Below are 22,974 nucleotides of genomic sequence, written 5' to 3'. Positions count from 1 at the left end.
CAAAACAATTGTTAACTCAAACTCACCAGTTTCAAGTTATTACACCTGTTCAATGCAGGTATGAACCCAAACTCACATAGAAAGTAGTACCAAAAAGTATTTTTTACAAAATAGTAATTTAGAAAAGAAAAATAACTCTTCATATTGTTAAAACAGTTTTCAGCTTTACAAAGTCAATTTGCAGTTACTACAGCACATGATTCAACTTTTAAAAATAATTATGACTTATATATAAAACTAAATCACAGAAAAACAAATTCTTACACTTGGCTTTTCTTGGTACCACCAAATGAAATTCCAAAATTAATTTGCTTTTTAATACACGGTCTGGTTTTCATAAATAGAGTCCAGAGTGCCATTTTTCTTATAATTTACTACACATAACAGCTATCACTGTAGAGTTAAAGAATCATTAAAATGTTTTAATGACTCATGACATGACAAATTTTTAATGCTTAATTAATTTTGTTATTTTTACCAATTCATTTTATTTTGTTAATGCTTAATTAATAATTTTTAATGCTTAACAAACCTGAGATCTAAGACATGGTTCCACAAGTGCTTTACAAAACTTTTTATAAAGTTTCCATGTGTATCTTATTCAGAGTAATTGCCAAAGAAGCTGATTCAAGAGGCAAAGGACCAGTGATTTACAAAGACTTTCAATCACATCATTGTATGAAATAAATACTCCAGAAAGCCTTTAGATTTCTTCAGATATGGTTTGAGGACATTTTTTCCTCTCCAGATATATCTAATTTTACATGTGAAGATTTTATGTTAGCCAAATTCTAACTCTTCTCAGAGATTCTAAATAAATAAAATAATAATTAAAGTAGGAATTTGGGCACCTGGATGGCTTAGTCAGTTAATCATCTGTCTTCAGCTCAGGTCATAAACCCAGCATCCTGGGACTGAGCCCTTTATTGGCCTCCCTGCTCGGTGGGGAGTCTGCTTCTTCCTCTCCCTCTCCTTTTCCTTCTGTCTCCTGCCCCACTTGTGCTCTTTCTTTCTCTCTTTCCCCGGGAGCCCAACATGGTACACAAACCAGTGAGGAAAGATGAGTCTTTTCAATAAATGATGCTGGGACAACTGGCCAGTCATATGCAATAGCATGAAGACCCTCACACCATATACAAAGATTAACTCAAAATGGATCAGTGATCTAAATGTAAGAGCTAAACACTACAAAAATTCTTAGAAGAAAACAGAGAAGATCTTCATGGCCTCAGATTTGGTGAAGGATTCTTAAATATGAAACCAAAAGCATGAGCAATAAAATAAAGTATAATTTGGATTTTAGCAAAACAAACAAACAATTGTTTGCTTCAAGGAACACCATTAAGAAAATGGGCAGGGGGTATGCAAGAATGGGAAAAATATTTGCAAATCATATATCTGCTAAGAGACTGCTACTGTCAATGTCTACACCCAGAATATATAAAGAACTCTTACCACTAATAAAAACACAACCAATTAAAAACTGAGCAGAGGATCTGAATTTACCCTAGGAAAATATATAAACAGCCAATAAAAGGTGAAAAGACACTCAACATCATTAGACATCAGGGAAACACAAATCAAAACCACAAGAACCACTAGAAAGTCCATTTAAAAAAACTGGAAAATAACAAGTCTTGGGAAGGATGTGGAGAAACCTGGAACTCTCATACATGGTTTGTAGGAATACAAAATTGTGCAGCCACTATGGAAAACAGTTTTCTGGTTCCTTAGTAAGCTACACACAGAATTACAATATGATCCAGCAATTCCATTCCCAGGTATACATCCCAAAGAATTTACAACTATGTGTCCAAACAAAACCTTGTATACAAATATGGATATTCACAATCCAAACACTCATCACCTAAAGCATGGATAAACAAAATGTGGTATATTCATACAATAAGTATTAAGTCATAAAAAGGAAAGAATGTACAATGTGGATAAGCCTTAAAAACATTTTGCTAAGTGAAAGAAGCCAGTCACAAAAGACCACACATTATAAGATTCTATTTGTAAGAAATGCCAGTATAGAGAAATCTCTATGGACAGAAAGTAGATTAGTGATTGGTTAGGGCCTAGAAAGGGGGTCAGTGGGGAATAGATGATAGAAGCTAAAGATTTATAGGATTTCTTTTTGAGGTAAGGAAAATGCTCTAAAATGATTGTGGTGATGGCTGCACATATCTATGAATATACTAAAAACCACTGATTTATAAACTTTAAATGGATAAGTCATATGGTTTATGAATTATGTATCAATTAAGCTATTTTTTAAATTATAAGCCAAAATTATTTAAGCTAAAATACTAAAAGTAACAAAAACTTTACTTAATGGTTGACAGATATAGATTGAATACAATTTTCCTGGTAAAAAATTTAAGTGAATGTTTTGAATTGCTTAATCTGAAATACATGTTCCACACATGATAAATCAGAGGTTCACAAATTTTTAGTCCAACATAACTTTAAGGAAAACATCAGTATATTTAGAAGACAATTTCTAGTATAACATCTCAAACGGAGGATCGCAGCACAAAGAGCTCTTTCTTTTTCTAGCCCTTTATTTTTTAAAATAACACACCTAAGACCTTGCAAACAAGACAAGAAGGCTGTTTTGCTCTGAATAAAGGACTTCATGACTTCCAGGATGAGAAATCCTCAGGAGAATTCTGAGATCAGCTGTCATCAGTTTTAAAGTAATCCCAAAATTATCCTTTCCCTAACATTTGCCATTTTCATCCACATTGAGAGCAGGTGCAGTTCTCATTCAAGATTTGCACTACAAACTAATTTGGCAATGAGTGTGACTATTTGTAAAGATACAGCTGTCTGGATCACTGCTCTATGCACTGACACAAGTTCCAGAAGCTGTCAGGTTGAAAAACAAAGAGGGAAAAGTTAACTGTGGGTACAGAAACAGACATCAACTATAAAGGAAGGAAGGAAGAAAGGAAGGGAGGGAGGGAGGGAGGAAGAAAGGAGAGGAGGGAGGGAGAGAGGGAGAGAGGGAGAGAGTAAGGAAAGAAGGAAGGAAAGAAGGGAGGGAGGGAGGGAAAAAGGCAAATTTTACTATTCTGGCTATAAAAAATTAAAGACATGAGATTTATAGGAGACATAGGAATAGACAGGTAACGTCCTTTCCCTGGCAGAGGCTGTTAAAGGCATTATTATGAGCAATATATTATTCTTAAGGAACTTCTCAAAAAACAAAGGTTCTTATAATTCTTACTATTATAAATCCTTTATCATTAAATTAATTTATTAAATTGAAGAAGTTCTTCATTAAGAAATAATGAGTAGAAAGAGTCAAAATAGTGAACCAAAAGACTACATTCTTAAGATATAAAAAAAATATTTCAGAACATGTACAGACTAACTTTAAAAGAGCCTTACTGGGCAGCCCAGGTGGCTCAGTGGTTTAACGCTGCCTTCAGCCCAGGGCATGATCCTGGAGACCCGGGATCGAGTCCCACGTCGGGCTCCCTGCATGGAGCCTGCTTCTCCCTCTGCCTGTGTCTCTGCCTCTCTCTTTCTCTCTCTCTCTCGCTCTCATGAATAAATAAATAAAATCTTAAAAAAATAAAAACAAATAAAACAGCATTACTTCCTTGTGTCTCACAACATTTCTAAGAGATAAATGTAGTTCGTGAGTCTCTCAGGAAAGGTAATACCCACTTTGCCCCATATTCTGAATTGTATCATTTTTATTCCAATCAGAACAATGCTATAATGGATGCTATATTCCCAACACAATATCAGGCAAATCACACATATTACATCATCAAAAAGCATAATATAATAAACCTTTGAATAATACATTATGGAAAATTATCCTATAAATCCTATGAAAAGTGGTGAGAGACAGAAAATTAACTTAAATTAGAACTACAAACCTGTTCTCTAATTGGGGAATGCAGAGATATGCTGTTTATGAAACCACAGAATAAACATGGCAGACATCCTTGAACTATCAGTTTATTCAAAGATGAAGAGAAAAAAATATTGTTTCCAAGTAAAACACAACTTTGGTCATGTTAATGTCCTGTTCAAACTCTGCTGCTCAGGTTAGTCAAAAAATGAACAATTAAAGCATTTAATCACTAACTTGGACTTTAAAGCAAGTAAAATTTCAATATTTATAAAAGGTTTGTCAGTGTCATTTTTTTTTAAGATTTTATTTATTTGAGAGAGAGGGAGTGAGAGAGAGAGAACACAAGCACGAGCAGGCGAAGGGAGCCAGCAGAGGGAAAGAAAGAAGTAGACTCCCTGCCTAGGAGGAAGCCAGATGCAGAGCTCAATCCCAGGACCCTGAGATCATGACCTGAGCCAAAGGCAGCGCTTAAATGACTGAGCCACACAGGCGCCCCTTGTTTCATTCTGTTTCTGTTTCCATCTAGTCAATATTAAAGAACTCATCACAAGTCAAAACGAATCTTGATCTGGAGTTCCAAAAGACCTCTTTCAAAAGACAGACCAACTCTTCTATATATCAAATAGTCAATGGGCATTCTGAAAAATGATGCAGTGTTACACAATTAGCACAGTATCCTCCTGTGAGCAAGGTATCCTGTTTAGGATAACAATATAGTTCGGTAGATTATGGGATTAATCTCAATATTGGGTTAAGCCACTAAGGTTGTTCTTCAAAGAGTGGCCATCGCTCTGTCCTATTCAAAATTTTATCAAGGATATATAAACTAGAAGACATATTAAATCAAATTTGTTAAAGTGTTTATAAATTGCACGGTAGAATTAAGATTATAAATCTTCTAAATAGTCTGATATATCTGGCCAGACCTAAGGAGATGTAATAGAGACAAATACAAAACCCTACAATTAGGTTTAAAAAACAACAACAACAACAACAAAAAAAAAACTCGCATTTCTATAAAATGGGGAAACCTGGACCCACAAATAAATTCTTAAGAAAATTTTTGAAAGGATGGGGGGTTGGTTACTTGCAAGGTCAAAATGAATTAAAAATGCAATGAAGCCTAGAAAAATTTTACTGTATCACTAGTAATATCTCAAAAATCCCATTTAGTGGGGCACTCAGCTGTGCTCAGTCAGTACAGCATGTGAGTTTTGATCTCAGAGTCATGAGTTTGAACCCCATGATAGGCAGAGAGATCACTTAAAAAAAAAACTCCACTTAGCATCTCAAAAGATTACTATACTGACTAAACCATATTTAGAGTGCTGAGTTCAATTCAAATTATACTTTTTAAGAAGGTCAAAATAAAAAATATAGTTTAGAACACAGAAAACAAAGAGTAAAATACACCTATGTAAACTGTTTCAATAGCAGATCTATTTATATCTATTATTATCCAATCTCTTTAAAGGATACTCAATTCATAGATTTGCTAAAGATAAAGATAGGAAATTTTATTCTGGCCCTATCTTCCTTGATCATTCCACAGTGCTAAGTACTCCTTATACTTCTTTAAACACATTTTTCCTTTGGGTATGTGTCCTATCACTCAGGAGCTACCTTCCTGTCTCCATTTCAGGTTTACTTTGACTATCAATTGTTGGAGTTCCTTAAGGTTTAATCCTAGGCTTTCTCACATTTTCACTCCATATTCTCTCTTTAGCTATTCACATTAGACCCTTACAATCCATTAGCAAGCATATGCTTAAAAAAAAAAAAAAAAAAAAAAAAAACCTCTTAATTTTATACATCCTTCTCAAAACCGTACTCTGTGCTCCATGTATCTGATTGCCCAGTTATCATCTCCCCTTGGAGGTTTCAAGGTGTCTCACAATTCTACAGGCCCAAAACTATCTCTTGGTTTTCTACCCTCTTCACCCTTTTCTAAGTGTTCTTTATTTCAATGAATGGCACTGCCATTCTTACAGTTACACAAGTCAAAAGCCTAAAATGCATCCTTATGATCTCTTTACCCCATGGCATGCAAGCCTATGTATCCCTTTCAATCAATCCACTATTAAGTCCTCTTGATCTCAACTACTAAATAGATTTCAAGTCTTTCTGCTTGTCAATTTAAGCTCCCAAACATTTACTGCCTGTACCATTCAAAGGACTTCCTAAGAGGTTTTCGCACATCTATCCAAAACACTACAATTTTTTTCTCTATATAGCAACCAGAGTAAATGATATGAAATGTAGGTCTGATTAATGCATGCTACCTCCCCTCCACCTCTTGCCAACAAATTCTCCAATGGCTCTCCATCGTTCTAAAGATGAAGTACTTTAATTGACCTGAACAAAAAAGCAGAACCTCAAAACGTTACAAGTGCTAAATTATGGTTAAAAGATACTGACACATACTCAAAAGAAAGTTTTAATATCATTAATAAAGTTAAATATTATTTTTAAAATGGCATCCTTTTAAATTCTCCATTTCAAAAATAAATAAATAAATAAATAAATAAATAAATAAATAAATAAATAAATTCTCCATTTCTATGTATGTTTTATGATGAATATAAGGCATAACAGTATAGGTATATAATTTAAAGTTAAATAACCACATTTATATCAGGAATGCATTATCCAAAATGGTTATTAGAAAGTATGATAAAGTTTGGAGACCAATGTTTTCATATATTATTCTGTTATGAAAGTTTTTCACAATGTAATAGTTTTCTAATCTATGTCTGAGAATTACTATCTATATTTAATAGGATACTTTCTCCAAAAATGTTATTATATGAATGGTGTTTCTGAAAATTGCTGGTGTTTTGTAGAACTTAAATGCAAAATACGTACAATCCACTGACACCATCACTAACTCATATTTTCAAAACTTTTCCTGTGTAAGTGCATTCTAAGTCAGCAACCCCACCATTACGCTTCATATTATCCCTTGTAAATCAATTTAATAATTTACTAAATTCATGAATGTCATTATAACATAGCAGTTTATCATAGGAGATAGTTAGCCAGGGCTCAAATTTTTATTTAGCCTAATGCTCAGGAGTTTTGGGACCTTAGACATCCTCTCTGAGCCTCTGATTTTTTTCATTAGTAGAGCAGGAATAAGAGATACACACATTCTTCACAGGGTTATAATATGAACAAAATAATCTATGTAAATATATTTGACAACAATGCCTTCCATATAATAAGCAATTAACTTTAGGTGTTTAGTATTATTAAAATAAATCATAATCAAACGAGAGTAAGGAAAGTACACAAGATAATTTATAATACAATAATAATAACAATACCAAACACTTGTACACTACTCATGTCCCAGGCAAGGTATTAAGTGCTTTATATATAAAGCATATATTTTCACTCTATCTGAAGAAATATTTAGTGAATCTTAGCTAATTATATACAACACTGATGTCTTTATCACTTAAAAAGAATCATAATAGAAAATAATTAAAAGAGGGGCAGCCCAGGTGGCTCAGCAGTTTGGCGCCTGCCTTCAGCCCAGGGCGTGATCCTGGAGACTGGGAGTCCCACATCAGGCTCCCTGTGTGGAGCCTGCTTCTCCCTCTGCCTGTGTCTCTGCCTCTCTCTCTCTATGTGTCTCTCATGAATAAATAAAATCTTTAAAAAATAATTAAAAGAAAATGTTACAAAAATATCTAATTATCAATTATTGTTAGGAAATAAATGAACACAACAAATATTAACAAAAATATCTGATACGCATATTTAATTCAGCATTTTTTTCAAGAAAGTGTACTCATGATTGTAATATGCACAAACACATATTCCAATTTTTCCTGTTAAATTATTCTGGGTTCAAAGGCAAAATTAAATATATCCTGGTGTTCTGTAAATAGTAGCATTAAGTTTCAAACACTGTTTCAGTTAATCATTGGTTAGATCATAGCTTCCTTACTCTTCCTGCTAACCACCAGTATGTCTCCACTTCAACCTGCTACATATAGAACCAGATGACCCTTCCTCATTGTCATCTTTCACGTAAACATTTTCAAAAAACTACAGTTGGTCATCTATGCTCAATTTGGGAAGACAGAATAAGAGGACAGTTGAGAACATGAGCTAAGGATCAGAGAAAACTAATTTTATTTCTCAGTTCTGCCAATTCCTACTTCAGGACAATGGGCAACTTTCTAAGCTCTGTGAGCTCCACTTTCTCACCAGTTAAAAAAAATTAGCAGTGTCTGGCACAAAGTGCTCAATGAAAACCTACTGCTGTTACCAACGGCTTTTTCCTGGCTGATGAACATCCAACATACATCTGCTAACAGCAAACTATGTGATAAGATCTGCTAGCTAAGGCAATTTATGCCACTAATTGTCAAAAAAAAAAAAAAAAATCCTCCCTTATATTGAGCCCAATCAGCCTCACTATAGTTTTCATCTACCATTCTAGCTGTGCTCTCTGGGTTACAGAGAATGATCTTAGTAACATTTCTATAAGACAGCCCTTCAAGTGTCTGAAGATAAAGCCAGTAAAGTACTAGTCACACTTCATACACAAGTCCTTTATTTTTCAGTTACACATAAATCAATTCCTATTAGTCATATAACTTAGTTTCTAGATAATTCTTCATCCAAGTTCCTTTAAAATTATACCTTTTCCAGAGTCTTAAAAAAAAGACATATAAACCAAACCTGAACAGATTTCAAATATAATTTGATCAGCACAGATCACAGAGAGTTCTGAACTAGATGTGAAACTTTTTGAAAAATAGCCTAAATCAGTAACAACATCGCACTGTTGGTTTAAAGTGAATGTGCAGCCAAGTAAAAACATTTGGTTTTAGGTTCTTTCCATGTGAATTCCTAGAGTCTAAGATTCCCATATCCTATATTTTTTTTAATAATTTTTAAGCCCAGAATTCAAATAGATTGCTTATAAAGTTCACTTTCTTCCTGTTTCTTCTTTTTAGTCTTTGAGAGCTTTCTAAATCCAGATTTCGGCTTCTGTCATAATCAGTAAACACTATCAATGTAGAATCTGTTCTGAACCCAAGTTCAATACCCATGCCTGTATGCAAATTATTGATTAAAGTCCTGAGGACAGGGCAAAAATAAAAATAAGAAAGAATAAGAAAAGAGGGCAGCCCAGGTGGCTCAGCGGTTTAGGGCCACCTTCAGCCCAGGGCGTGATCCTGGAAGCCCGGACAGAGTCCCACGTCAGGCTCCCTGCATGGAGCCTGTTTCACCCTCTGCCTGTGTTTCAGCTTCTCTCTCTCTGTCTCTCTCATGAATAAGTAAATAAAATCTTTAAAAAAAAAAAAAAAAAGAATAAGAGTAAAGAAAAAAAGAAATAAACTGACCCCAAATTGTTACCAAACCAATATTAGGGTACAGTTTTTCAAAAAAATATTAATGTCACCTAACTGTATTAATCACTGACACTTCTCTAACTTGTTCATTTAATTTAGATACTTCCTTAATATTGTAGCCACTAGCCAGATGACTTATTATAGCCTAAATAATTCTAATACTTATATTCTAAATAATTATAAATTTAAAATACAATTTGTCACTCATATTAGCCACCCTGCAAGAAATCAACAGTCTCAAGTGGCTAGTAGCTATTATGTTAGAAGGCAAACAGATTATTTCAATCATTGCAAAAAGATAGCCCTGGCCTAGAGGATATTTTGATTCAACTGTAAAATGGTGCTCAGAGCCAGACAATATATTTACATTGCACAATTTATCTGTTTAGTTGTATCATACTGACTACCAAATTAGATTTTTTCTAAAGTCCATAGTTTTACTTTAATTTTTTGTGTTGTACATTCTACTGGTTTTGACAAATGTATAATGATTATAATGATATGTTTCTACCATTAATAGTATCACACAGAATAAATTTACTGCCCTGTGCTCCACTGCTTCATCCTTTCCTCCCTTCCTCATCCTTGGCAACCACTGATCGTTTGAATATCTTCAGAGCTTCAACTTTTCCAGCATGTTATAGAGTTATGATCATACAATATGTAGCCTTTTCAGAATGATTTCTTTTACTTGGCAATATTCATTTAAGGTTCTTCCAAGTTTTTTCACAGATTGATGGCTCCTTTCCTTTTATCACTAAATAATTTTTCATTATATGGTTATACTACAGTTTGTTTATCCATTTCCTTACTAAAAGATATCTTGGTTCCTTCCACATTTTGACAATTAAGTCTTTATTTTTTATTCCATTAAATTGTATATTTTTCATTTTTCCTTATTTTTCATCTTTTCCAAATTTTCTATAATAAACATACAATACTTAATCAAAAAAAGTATTATTTTAAATACTACAAATCAAATTCTGATTTATCATTTTGTTTTCATTTTTTTGTCTCCACAAAGCATCACTCACTTAACTAACAAAATAAAATAGGTTTTCACAAATTTACCATATTTGGAATGACACCAGAAATAAAAATAAAATCTCTTACCATGTAGGCAAATTAGCTGATAACTAAGAATATGAGAACCAGTGATGAGACAAATTACTTCTTCTATCAAATCTTACTTTTCAAGAGAAAAATGTTTTTTTAACCAAACACAATTTGATCACTTGGGAATCATAATGACATGTTTTTTAATAATTGTTATTTCATAGCAACAATAAATGTTTTAAGGATTTAATCATATGGATTCATAAGCAAACACCTTATCTTAATATCTAACCAAAACTAGTTAAGAAGGATGGAGATGAATGGTGTCCACTATATTCTTTCTCAGTAGAAGAGACCTGGCATTTTAAACTAAACTAGTTAAGAAACAGAATAGCAGCGTACACACAGAAATTAAAAATGTGTTTTGGCATCTAAATAGATATGTAAAATTGAGCAAGTAGGTGACATATTACTCTTCAAATAAGCTTATTTCATTGTGTATCAAAAGAAAGATTTTTCATAGAAAGCAATACCTGTGATTGCTCATATACACATTTAATATTTGTATGAGAATTATTTATTACATTTCATACACAGTGGCTAAATATGCAAGCAATGTTTAGCTTCTTTCTTATTGTTATAGACAATAAAAATCACAGCATTTATTAGGGGTCTTTTGTATTTGGGGGATTTGCAAGGCACTACACAGAAGTTCAATCCCAAGAACAGTATGTCACATATCACTTTTTCTAGGTATCAACTGATATATAAAATACATAAACAATAAAGCTATATGGAGTGCTTTCGTGGCTCAGTTGGTTAAGTGCCTGCCTTCAGCTCAGGTCATGATCCAGGATTCTGGGATTGAGCCCCACTTTGGGCTCCCTGCTCAGTGAGGAGTATGCTTCTCACACACCCTCTGCTGTTTCCCCTGTTTGTGCTTTCTGGCTCTCTCTCTTTCTTTCTCTGTCAAATAAATAATAGAATCTTAAAACAACAACAACAAAGCTATGAGAATCAGTGCTCATAGAAAACTAGTGATAGGACTAAAAATACTAAAATCAAGCAAATAGAAATAAGGTTTAATAATAATGTAAAAAAGTTCCTGGTTTTGGCTTTTTTTCCCCCAGAATCATCCGAATATTTATACATATAGTGTCATTCCTATTAAAAAATAACCATAATAATTAATTTTCTATTACCTTGAGCAAACTCAAGATTTCAATTTTAACTCTAAATAGGAATAACAGTTGAATACATGTTTATTGACCACTGATTGTGACAATACAATTGACATATATATCACATATACTGAATTTAGTTACTCGACTGTTTTCAATTTTTACAATATTCATAAATAGCTAAACTCATACATAGTTTGCCACAAGAAAAAATATGATGATCCTATAAGGATAACAAGTCATTTCTCCTTTAAACAAGATACAAACACTAAAACAGATTTCACTTTTAAAAGTCTTCTTAAAATTATCTTGAAAAAAAATCCCTTCTCCTTTATGCTTAAGATAAGAAGAAGACTGCCTTCTGAAGGAACAAGTATTAGCAATTCAGATGAAAAAGAATAGTGATACAAAATTTCATGTTTTAAAGTACCTCTTCTGGTAGAATAGAAAAAGAGGAAATCTAACAGACTTCAAACTTAAAATGAAGAAAATTATCCCCCTGGATCAAACATTGAGCAAAAAAGGCAAAGCACTGGGTAGGGATGAAGTGACATGCTGGGCTCCAGTTCTGGACAGCATGGCCATGGGTTTGGCTCCCTGGGATAACCTACAGGAGAAATGTCCTATGCAATGTGGGAGCAAGGCTTAGGGAAGCCAGGGCTAGGGAATAGGGACCTGCTGTTCATGAGAGGGAACAAGAAGAACTACTACCAAAGTGACACTACTACAAGAATCTATGATAGAGAGTAGAGGAAAGATAGAGGGGAGAAGTTACTAATCAACATCTGCATAAGAGGGATCCCTGGGTGGTGCAGCGGTTTGGCGCCTGCCTTTGGCCCAGGGCACGATCCTGGAGACCCGGGATCGAATCCCACATCAGGCTCCCGGTACATGGAGCCTGCTTCTCCCTCTGTCTATGTCTCTGCCTCTCTCTCTCTCTCTCTCTCTCTCTGACTATCATAAGTAAATAAAAATTTAAAAAAAAAAAATCTGCATAAGAATTAAAATTCCAAAATATATGAAGAAATCTTATCCTAAAAATGACAGTTCACAAATTCAACAATAAAACTTAAGGTCACTCCAAAGGAAGGTAATATGGAAAAAGGTGACAAAGACTTTAAAATAAATATTATCAAGGAGATCAACAGAGCAGTTGCTTCCATTAAAATAATTTACAAAACAAAAGAGGATACATTGAGATGTTCTATTCTCTTTGTTCCAGTTTCCTGTAAACTTAAAACTGGCCTTCAAAAAGTCCATTAACTTTTTTTAAAAGATGATATATGATACAAGGAAAAAAAGAATTATAACCCTATTATCAATCTAAGTGACTATTCTCTTAATGTTGATAAATATTTGCCAAGTCGAATGATTATCCTACTTGTGGTTTAAACAAAAACTACCTTATAAAATGCCTTATATATAAAAGATGCTTAATAAATCTTGGTGAAGAAACGAGTAAGTAATGAAAAGATCAATATGAGGTCATTTTCTATCAGCATTAGTCCTCAGGTTATAAAATACACATCTTTTTTGGAATTTTCATTGGGATCTCTTATTTTTCAAATATAAAAATGTCCTTCAGGTTATTTTATCCTTTTAGAGTATTTCAAATATTATCATGATTATTATTGATAGCATAAGAAAACAAATAGTTGTATATACATTAAAAATTTTAAAGAAATCCATCTCCACTGTGGAACAAATATATCTGTTATAACTGGGTGTAACTAGAAGGCCATTGGGCTTATCCCAACTCTTACATAACTAAAGGTTGGAAAACTGCCACATATTTTAATATTTAAAACTAATACATGCTATATTAATACAAGCCAAAGCATACATGGGAGGAAAAATAGAAGAGCAACAAAATCGAAAGTGATTCTCTGAAAATAAAACAAACATTCCCCTATCATTAAGGAGAAAATAGAGAAAAGGCAGGTAGAAAGAAAGTAGCAATACAACTAAAGACTACTGTTAACATTTTTTTCTTTTTTTAAGTAAGAGGATATTACAAAATTTTAGAGCAAAAAGCTTGAGTACTAAGTGAAATGGCTAATTTCATAAAGAATATAATTTTCAGGGATCCCTGGGTGGCGCAGCGGTTTGGCGCCTGCCTTTGGCCCAGGGCGCGATCTTGGAGACCCGGGATCGAATCCCACGTCGGGCTCCCAGTGAATGGAGCCTGCTTCTCCCTCTGCCTGTGTCTCTGCCTCTCTCTCTCTCTCTCTTTGTGTGACTATCACAAATAAAATTTAAAAAAAAAAATGGTTTTAAAAAAAAAGAATATAATTTTCAAACTTGATTTAATAAAAAAATCTGAATAAGCCAACAAGTACTATAAAATTTGAGCTGGTAATTAACGTCTGCCCTCCTAAAAGACAACAGGTTAGACAGTTTTAGAAGCAACCTAGTATCAAACTTTCATGAAAGATATAATCATTTTCTTATAGAAACTTTTTTGAAAACAGAAAAAGAAAGAAAACTCCAGAAATTTATTTTATGAAGTTGTAATAACCTTAGGTATTAAAACAGGATAATTTACAAATCCTCTACTCAAGCTGGGATTTTAAGCATACCAGGAGGATCAAAAAACCATATTATGCACCAGAACCCATTCAATAAAGCCCCAAGAAAAAAAAGGAGGCATTCAGATTCTTATAAATTAAAGCAAATCCATGTATTTTTTTAATTATACAGAGACATGCATTTTAAGAATTAAGATTGTATCTACACCTCTACTGTAAGTATTAAACAGCATGTTATATATTACAGTAAAGATAGTATCGAGTATGTTCAATTGGAGAATATCTTTTTTGAGGTAATAAGCTATTTTAGATTTGCATGTCAAATGAAAAAGATATGCATATTGAAAACTAAGAATAATGAAGTATGATAAAAAGATATTAAAAGGTAAATAACTGAAAATAATTTTGAAATAACAGTCCATATGGAACTGCATATTGGAATAATTACATAAAGCAGAGTATATTAATAACATTGAAAATTATTCTTACTTTGGTTTGTGGCATAAAAAATTATTAAATATTCATATATTCCAAAATAAAGTCTTAAATACAGAAGAAAATGACCATGAATATTGGGACAGCATTTATTTAGAATTTATTTTTCTCTTAAGAAAAATGTGTTATGCAAATTGTAGTTGCACTGCAGAAAATTAGATAAATTATATTTTCAGAATAACTAATGTTCATTATTTACAGGTACTTAATCTAACACAAAGCTAAAACCAAGGTCACTTACAACTTAATTAAAACCACTTGGAATGTGAACACTATTCATTCTTCACATGCTATAATTAATGAGATGTGTGTAAATAAGGTTATAGCTAGGTACCACTGTATATTTAAAAACTTACTTTACATTTTCATGGCAAATTGATAGCTTCCTTAATTTTTAAAAAATGTGCCGATTTTAGCTGCCTTAGAGTAAACAAATTTACAGTCATTATATAAATGTAGGTGTGTGAATATGTGTGCATGTGTATATAAAGATGGACACAATGTATTAAATATTGAAATGAATGCTCAGAGCAATTTCTAAATCTAAGTCATTTGTTTATAAATTGACAATTGAAGCATCTACAATGTTTTTATTGATCTCAAATATTATTAAAACATAGACATTTACCCTTTATTTTACCAGTAAAATGCATTTGTCTTACTTTTTCCCATATAAATATATTACGGATATCTCACAGTATATAAAATGCATGTACTCTCCTAAAGTAGTCATGAAATTATTCATATAACAGACACTATTTTCTTGCCCATTCCCCTTTTAAATATATGTATGGAAATTCCAAGAGGAGACCAAAAAAAGGGGGGGTAATGAGATTCGGTTGATTAAACTTTGCTAGATTTCCTTTTTGTCTCCAAAGATCTAAGAGTATCTGATACACAGTAGACAATGAAAGAATGAGTAAACAGTGTCAAACAGAAAAATAAGAGAAACTGTATGAAATTTGGCAAAATGTCTTACTCAGAGTAACCATTCCAATGAAGAGCAAAATGGTTTGAAATCCATTACTGCCATAAATTAGTACAGCAAGTGTTTAAAAGTCTTCCTTGTGAGTTTAAGTTAAACTATAGGTTCATGAATAGGTAGGGATGCAATTTTGCTCAACAAAGGACACTCATTTACCTACAAGAGGTTTTTTTAACTACAACAAATGGATTTTGGGGCGCCTGGGTAGCTCAGTCAGTTGAGCGTTCAACTCTGGATTTTGGGCTCAGATCATGATCCCAGGGTTCCCTCTCAGCAGGGAGCCTCCTTCTCCCTCTCACTCTGCCGGCTACTCCCCTTGCTTGTGCCTCTCTCTGTTAATAAATAAAATCTTATAATAAGTAAATAAATTTATATTTATTTTATCAGATCCTATTCAACTCATCATTTTAACAACTGGAGCCATAAAAAGAGGAACAAAGCAACATGCAACCAAGATAAATACAAAATATAGCTATTGATTTCCCAATATAGATTATACAACTTAAGAGACCTGTTATAACAGGTGAAATACTTATTGACCTTTCCTAAATCTCACCTATTTGACCTTTCCTAACCAAATCTCACAATCAGCTGAAAGTAGGACAAACGATTCTTGATTTTTCTTCATGAAAATGTCATTGCCTATTGAGTAAATATAGGAATGAATAACCTAAAATGATAAGCAATGTGGAAGTGACAAGAACCTTGGGAAAAAATGACTACACCACTTTAGAGTATGCAGTGTGGACATATTCAGATATGTGTCCATTAGTCAAATACAGAGAAAAGAGACATCTAATCCAAATAATATTCTACTTAAAACGAGTGAAACTAAAAAGGAAAAAAGTTAAAAAAAACATGGAAGGTTCAATTATGTCTTGGTGATTGACCTTCTAAGCAACCTAAAACTAAAGGAAGATTCCTATGTAAAAAGCTGAATAGATGTGCCTACTTGAACACTTAAAACATCTGCAAAATTGTTTTAATCTCATTGTAAGTTTTCTTATACATAAAAACTTCATCAAATGAAAAATTGGCAATTCTCACAAGAAAACAGTAAGTGGCCTACAAATATAGGGGGGAATAAAATAAACCCTTAAACTCAGTTGTAATAAAAAATGCAATAAAAGAGTAAAATACCCTTTTCTCTCCTTTAAACAGGGAGGGATTTTAAGTATAATCACTGCTATCTCTAAGAAATAAGAAAAACAGAAGTGCTAGAGAAAAGCAAAATTCTCCAATTTCAAAAAAGAAAGCCAAGAGATAAAAATTATTGCTTGTGAAAACTGCTTAACTATAAGCTCACATTAACACATAGCAATGTAACAACAACAAAAGAACAGGATTCATTAAATAAAGTCATGAAAAATAGTCTTAATTCTCCTATGAGTTTATTAGGTTAATTGTTCTTAAGTTGGCATAGTAACTCAAAGTTTAATATCCTTGAAGGAAAGATGATGAAAGCATTCTACATATCAATATTGGTAAATCTATGGAGTACTGAACAACTGTACCCAATTTGTGTTAATGGATTAATGGCAACACAGTAGAAAACTGAAAGAGTCTTACACTTAAAAAAGGGTAAGGAAGAGAAAATGTAACTACCATGATATGTCTAAAATATCATTACATAGGGACACCTGGGTGGCTCAGTGTTCTAGTGCCTGCCTTTGGCCCGCGGCGTGATCCTGGAGTCCCGGGATTGAGTCCCACATCCGGCTCCCTGCATGGAGCTTGCTTCTCCCTCTACTTATGTCTCTGCCTCTCTCTTTCTGTGTCTCTCATGAATAAATAAATAAAATCTTAAAAAAAAATCATTATGTAAAAGAAAAGATGCCTACAACTTTGTTGCCTCACTGTAAAAATATAGGATTAAATGGCAGACATAATAAAAAATAGTATCAGTTCAACAAAATAAGTTATAAGAGAACTACTCAAGAAACAGATGGTATGCCTTTTGGGGGGGGGCGGGGAACCTCTTCATTAGAATAAGTAGACCTCATTACATGGGCACCACCATTTTGACGGAATGCTAGACACATACATACTACATTGGGTGGAGAAATTCTACCACTCTAAAGATTCTCTATGTCTGAAAAGTGTAATTTTACCCAGGGGCAGCTCTCTACTCAGATCTGGTTGGAAGAAAGACTCTTCTGATCATTCATGCGAAGACTATAGGAAAAACACATATTTGGTCCTCATAGCTGAAGGGACACCGTTCTAATTCTAGCCTGGCTAATATCAGTGTCTTTGTATTGTTCAGGAGTTCTAAGCCTACTAAAAAGAATGTACAAGATCAAATAGATGAAAAATCTTTTCATAAAGCATTAACAGTATCATTCAGCACAATAATATTTTAAATACCCTATTCTAGGTACCAAAATCATCACTACTATATCCTCCTTATCAAACTACAGTATATACATGAAATCAGCGGTTTTCAACATATGATCTGCGATCTCTCAGATCACTCTAAGAGGTCCATAAGATCAAAAATATTAAAAATAAATAATAATATTTAATGTAATAAATGTAATATTAGTATAATTTATTTTATTAAAATATTCTTTGCTTCATTCATTCACATCTTTCCATGAGTATAAAGTGAGTTGAGTTTTGCAGAGGCTACATAATATATTATGATATCATAACAGACTGAATGCAGAAACACATATGGGCATCTAGTTGTCTTCTATTAAGCTAGATGTTGAAATAATTTGAAAAAATGTGATGCAATTACATTTCCATTCAATTATAATTTCATTCTCCAAATTGTATTTTTTAATTTTAGAAGTTATTTTTCATGTTACTTTTATTAATATAACACAGTATATTAGTGTTAATAGTTTAATATTAAGGTACATATTAAATCATTTAATGCATTAAATTTTAATTTCTGAAAGAAAACCAATACAATATATTGATAAACAACATAAAGAAACGTTCTAGGTGGTCCTCAGTGATTTTAAGAGTATAAAGGAGTTTTGAGAACAAAATGTTCCAGAACCACCATATTAAACCATGCTAATTATTCTACATCAAAATTTCAAAGAATGTTGGAATCATTCATTTATAATGCAAGTAAGTACTAAAAAAAAATAGTCTTCCCTTTGAAGACAATCTAATCAAATAACTCCTACTTCTTAGGATCAAGCACATGTATAGAACAGGTTAAATTCAGAAATGAACTTGCATGGGTCACGTAATACCATCTGTAAAGAGTCAAGAGATAATGCTAACAGCAAATGTCAAATCACAAATGCTATAAAAAATAAGCCCCATATGCACAAAAGCAAACTATGATCATATCAATACAACTCAAAATTCACTTTTCCTAAGAACGGATTACACAATAACTCCATCAATATTTACAACAGCATTAATAACTCTGCAAATAGCATTTAATATTGAAAAAGTACCAAGAGATATGTACACTCCAATACATCTTCAATAGATCTCTAATATTCTCAAGCATTCTTCTATTAACACCTTTTCTATTTTATCAAAGAATGTTAAAATAGTAACTCACTTCAGAAATTAAGTTCAAAAAATTTTCTTTAGAATTAGTGAGACTTAAAAAAGCAAAACAGGAAAAAAAATAGTAAAAATAGTAATTCTCTAAGACTTACCCTTTAGCATCATTTTATTACTTGATACATCTCTATATAAGGCATAAATACAATTTTATATACTGATCTATAGTGTACACACTCTAATAAAACTTTGATATGCATGAATATATGATACTCATTAATATGGAAGGCAAGAAACTAACATGTGAAAGCCTACATACAGTCTGTGAAACATTATGCTAAGTACTTCATATATATTATCTCACAATTCCCCACAGCAAAATTCCTAAGCAGATATTTTACAAAGAGGGAGCTGAAGTCCATAAAGGCTTAGTAATTTGCCCATAGTCAACTTAGGTAGGCAAACAGAATTTGAGCAGCCTTTGTAAGAAAAGAAATTTCTTCAAATAGTCTTGTCAGTCAATGCCCTTCTCTTCAAAGACTCTAATGGCAGACCGGACGGAACAGTAGGCCTAGGTTCAGAAAAAAAGTCCCAGAATTTCTACCAGTGTTGCTTTATCACTTTAGGAAACATAAGGGCCTCAGTTTTGTTTTGTTTTGTTTTTCATCTTTATACAAAGGACTCAACTCATACCATGCAGGACTATGAAGAAACTGGTTATGTCAAGGGAGACAGCCTGGTCCGTGTCTATACATAACAGACACTGAAAACATAGCAGATTTGCTGTTACTAATACTGCTTTCTAGGGGGAAAGTCTATGTTCAGTTCATTACACGATTCCAGTAGGACTAAACTGACTGCTATGATTCTGGTTGGGCACATCAGTAGCAGGAAGGTGTCTGTACCAATCAGGGTGGGTCCCAACTGGGGGGGAGGGGGGCGTGAAATGTTCAAGTCTTACTTGCTTCTGATGGCTAAAATGCTCTAACATTAGTATTTTCTTTAAAGTAAATCAACCCCAAGGGCATAAAGAACCTTAAAGAATCTCAAGCCCAATCAAATTCTAAGGTTTAATCAGTGTAGCCTTAACTGGAAGATTACTAGGAGTGAGAAGTTAAAAGAAAAAAAGCCCCTAGAGGGACAAGGTGGGGCAGGTAAAGATGATGGTATTGAGAAACCCAAGAAGTAGGCTGTTGTATTAGTTCAACAGCCACTAAAACATATGAGTATTCCAAATGTAACGAATTCTCTGCAGAAATACTAAAACTTATCTTTAACAAGATTTCATCCTTTCTCTTATTTCAGCCAATTCCATATTTGGAACTCTCCAAAAGGGCAAAACATTGTTTCTAATGAAACTGTGAATTAGAGTAAATGCCAAAGATTCCTCAATATATTTAAAATGTTTTATCTTTCAAAGCACCATATACCACAAAATGTACAGATCTACTTCTTGGCAAAGAAAGTACACCACAGTGGAGTCAGAATGTCTGAATTTAAATCCTGGATTCAGTACTTACTCTGTGACCTTGGGGAAATTTCCCAACATATCTATAAAATAGCTACCCCCTATTAAGCAATAATTCATAAGGTCAACAGAATATTTCCTTAAATAAGTACCAGCAAAGCAGAGGTAACAAAAAATGAGAAAAACGCTTTTAAAGACTCTGACGTTTGAAAAGGATTTCAACTATAATGGTACACATGAAATTTTATTAGACCTTCTTATATTTGCTTTCATATGATTTTTTTCTTTTTAATAATTTATGGGAGGGAAGGTAAAGCACCTCAAAGTGTAACCTTTTCAGTGCTTAGAAGTTTCTAACAAGGTTTAATCCAGCCCTGGATTAAATGGTGTAACGTATATACAGCACTTTACACAATGCTTATGTCAAGCAGTAGTCACTCAAATGTTGCCATTACTGTTAGTACTATTGTCATAAGGTTATTTCTCTTGGGACGCCTGGGTGGCTCAGGCTCAGTGGTTTACCATCTGCCTTTGGCTCAGGATGTGATCCTGGGGTCCTGAGAAGAGTCTCGCATAGGGCTCCCCGCAGGGAGCCTGCTTCTCTCTCTGCCTGTGTCTCTGCCTCTCTCTGGGTGTCTCTCATGAATGAATAAATAAATAAAATTAAAATATATATATATTTCTCTTCACACATTTCAGGATAGAACTTCTCTCTTGTACCACCTTGGGGGTAAATGTCATCATATGTACACACTTTTTATTCTCATGCTTCCAATACTAGTTCAACAATAACATAAAAGTCTTTGGGGTAAAAAAAAAAAAAAAAGAAAAGAAAAGAAAACACTTTAAAAAGTCAGTCTTTAAGAACACGTTTTCATCGGTCATAAGGTCAGTAAACTAAATTCAGGGGCAGTCCAGGTGGCTCAGCAGTTTAATGCCTGCCTCAAGCTCAGGGTGTAATCCTGGAGACCCAGGATCGAGTCCCCGTCAGGCTACCTGCACGGAGCCTGCTTCTCTCTCTGCCTGTGTCTCTGCCTCCCCCACTCTCTCTGTCTCTCATGAATAAATAAAATTTAAAATAAATAAATAAATTAATTAATTAATTAATTCAGAATTGGGAAATCCTATGTTGAGAAAGAAAAGTGCCTTCCGCATAGACATAGCTTTTTACATATTCCTTTTATGTTATATTTAACAATACATCCCTATGGTTCTGCTCAATTTCTGGAGCACGAGCACACAGTATGGTTATTTAAATATTACTATTCCCCAGAGTCAACTAATACCTCAATAAGAAATGGAAATTAACTATGCTATCATGTATACTGATAATGCTTTTAATTACACCCTTTCCAGGCTTAAAAGCGAGGAATTTAAAAGACAATAGCCAACACGGAAGGCACAGAACACCTTACAGTGAAAATAACAATGGTCAAGAGTGACCATAATGAAACAATATTTTTCTATGGAAGCATTACTTCAAAAATAGAAGGAAAATTTGCTAAAATAAACTACAATTGCACAGACGGGAATCAAATATATAAAGTATGAAAAACATATACTGTAAAAATTTTTAAAGACTATCACAATAATTGTTTATTTTCATTTCACAGTTAAAAAAAGACCAAAACACCAATGAATCATTTAAAACTCCACTACTCAAAACACTGGTAGGTAGAATGTGAAATATTAGCTTACATGTTAAACTGTCCATTAAACACTGGTTGAAACATCACGGAACCAGATCATACTAGGTGTATCTCTAGGTTTTAGAGTGGCTCACAGTATATCTTAACAAAGTGTATGAAGTCTTATTGTATCTGCTCCTTACCTATGCCCACCTTGTCTCTCAATCATACTGTACAGATTACAGCCCTTTAAACATACCGTGTTCTTGCTCACATTTAAAATTTGTTCCCTACCTTTCTGGTCCACTTGAAGAAGTTAAATCTAGTCAAATTTTAAAACTAGGCTGAAGATTAACCTCTATGAATACTTTACCATACCAACCCCTCCATACAAATCTATGACTGGTTCTTTTATGCTCCCATTTTCTTTCTTTTTCTTTCTTTTTTTTTTTTTTTTGAAAGATTTTATTTATTTATTCATGAGAGACACACAGAGAGAGAGGCTGAGACATAGGCAGGGATAGAAACAGGTTCCTCACAGGGAGCCTGATGTGGGACTGGATTCCCGAACTGGGATCATGCCCTGAGCCAAAGGCAGACGCTCAACTGCTAAGCCACTCAGGCACCCTTGCCATTTTCTTTCTATGTAAGTTCTTTCTTTCTATATAAGTTGACCCGTGAACAATATGGGTTTGAACTGTGTGGGTCCATTTATATATGGGTTTTTTCCTCAATAAACACAGTACATGACTGTATATGTATTTTCTTCCTTATGACTTTCTTGGTAACATTTTCTTTTCTCTAACTTACCTTAAGAATACAGTACGTATAAAATATGTGTTAATGTTAATCGACTAATGTTTTAGTACATATAATACATATAAAATATGTGTTAATCGGCTATGTT

At 33.3% G+C, this 22,974-nt stretch overlaps 1 protein-coding gene across 7 annotated transcripts in view; it reads right to left on the bottom strand.

The window, feature by feature from the left end:
• The window catches only part of ASCC3 (activating signal cointegrator 1 complex subunit 3), a 335,529-nt gene that overhangs the window by 274,016 nt on the left and 38,539 nt on the right, over window positions 1-22,974 (bottom strand). The window lies entirely within an intron of this gene.

Source organism: Canis lupus, chromosome 7 (genome assembly GCF_048164855.1).
Source record: "Canis lupus baileyi chromosome 7, mCanLup2.hap1, whole genome shotgun sequence".
In the NCBI taxonomy this organism is placed as follows: domain Eukaryota; kingdom Metazoa; phylum Chordata; class Mammalia; order Carnivora; family Canidae; genus Canis; species Canis lupus.
This window is presented reverse-complemented; position numbering and strand designations above follow the sequence as displayed.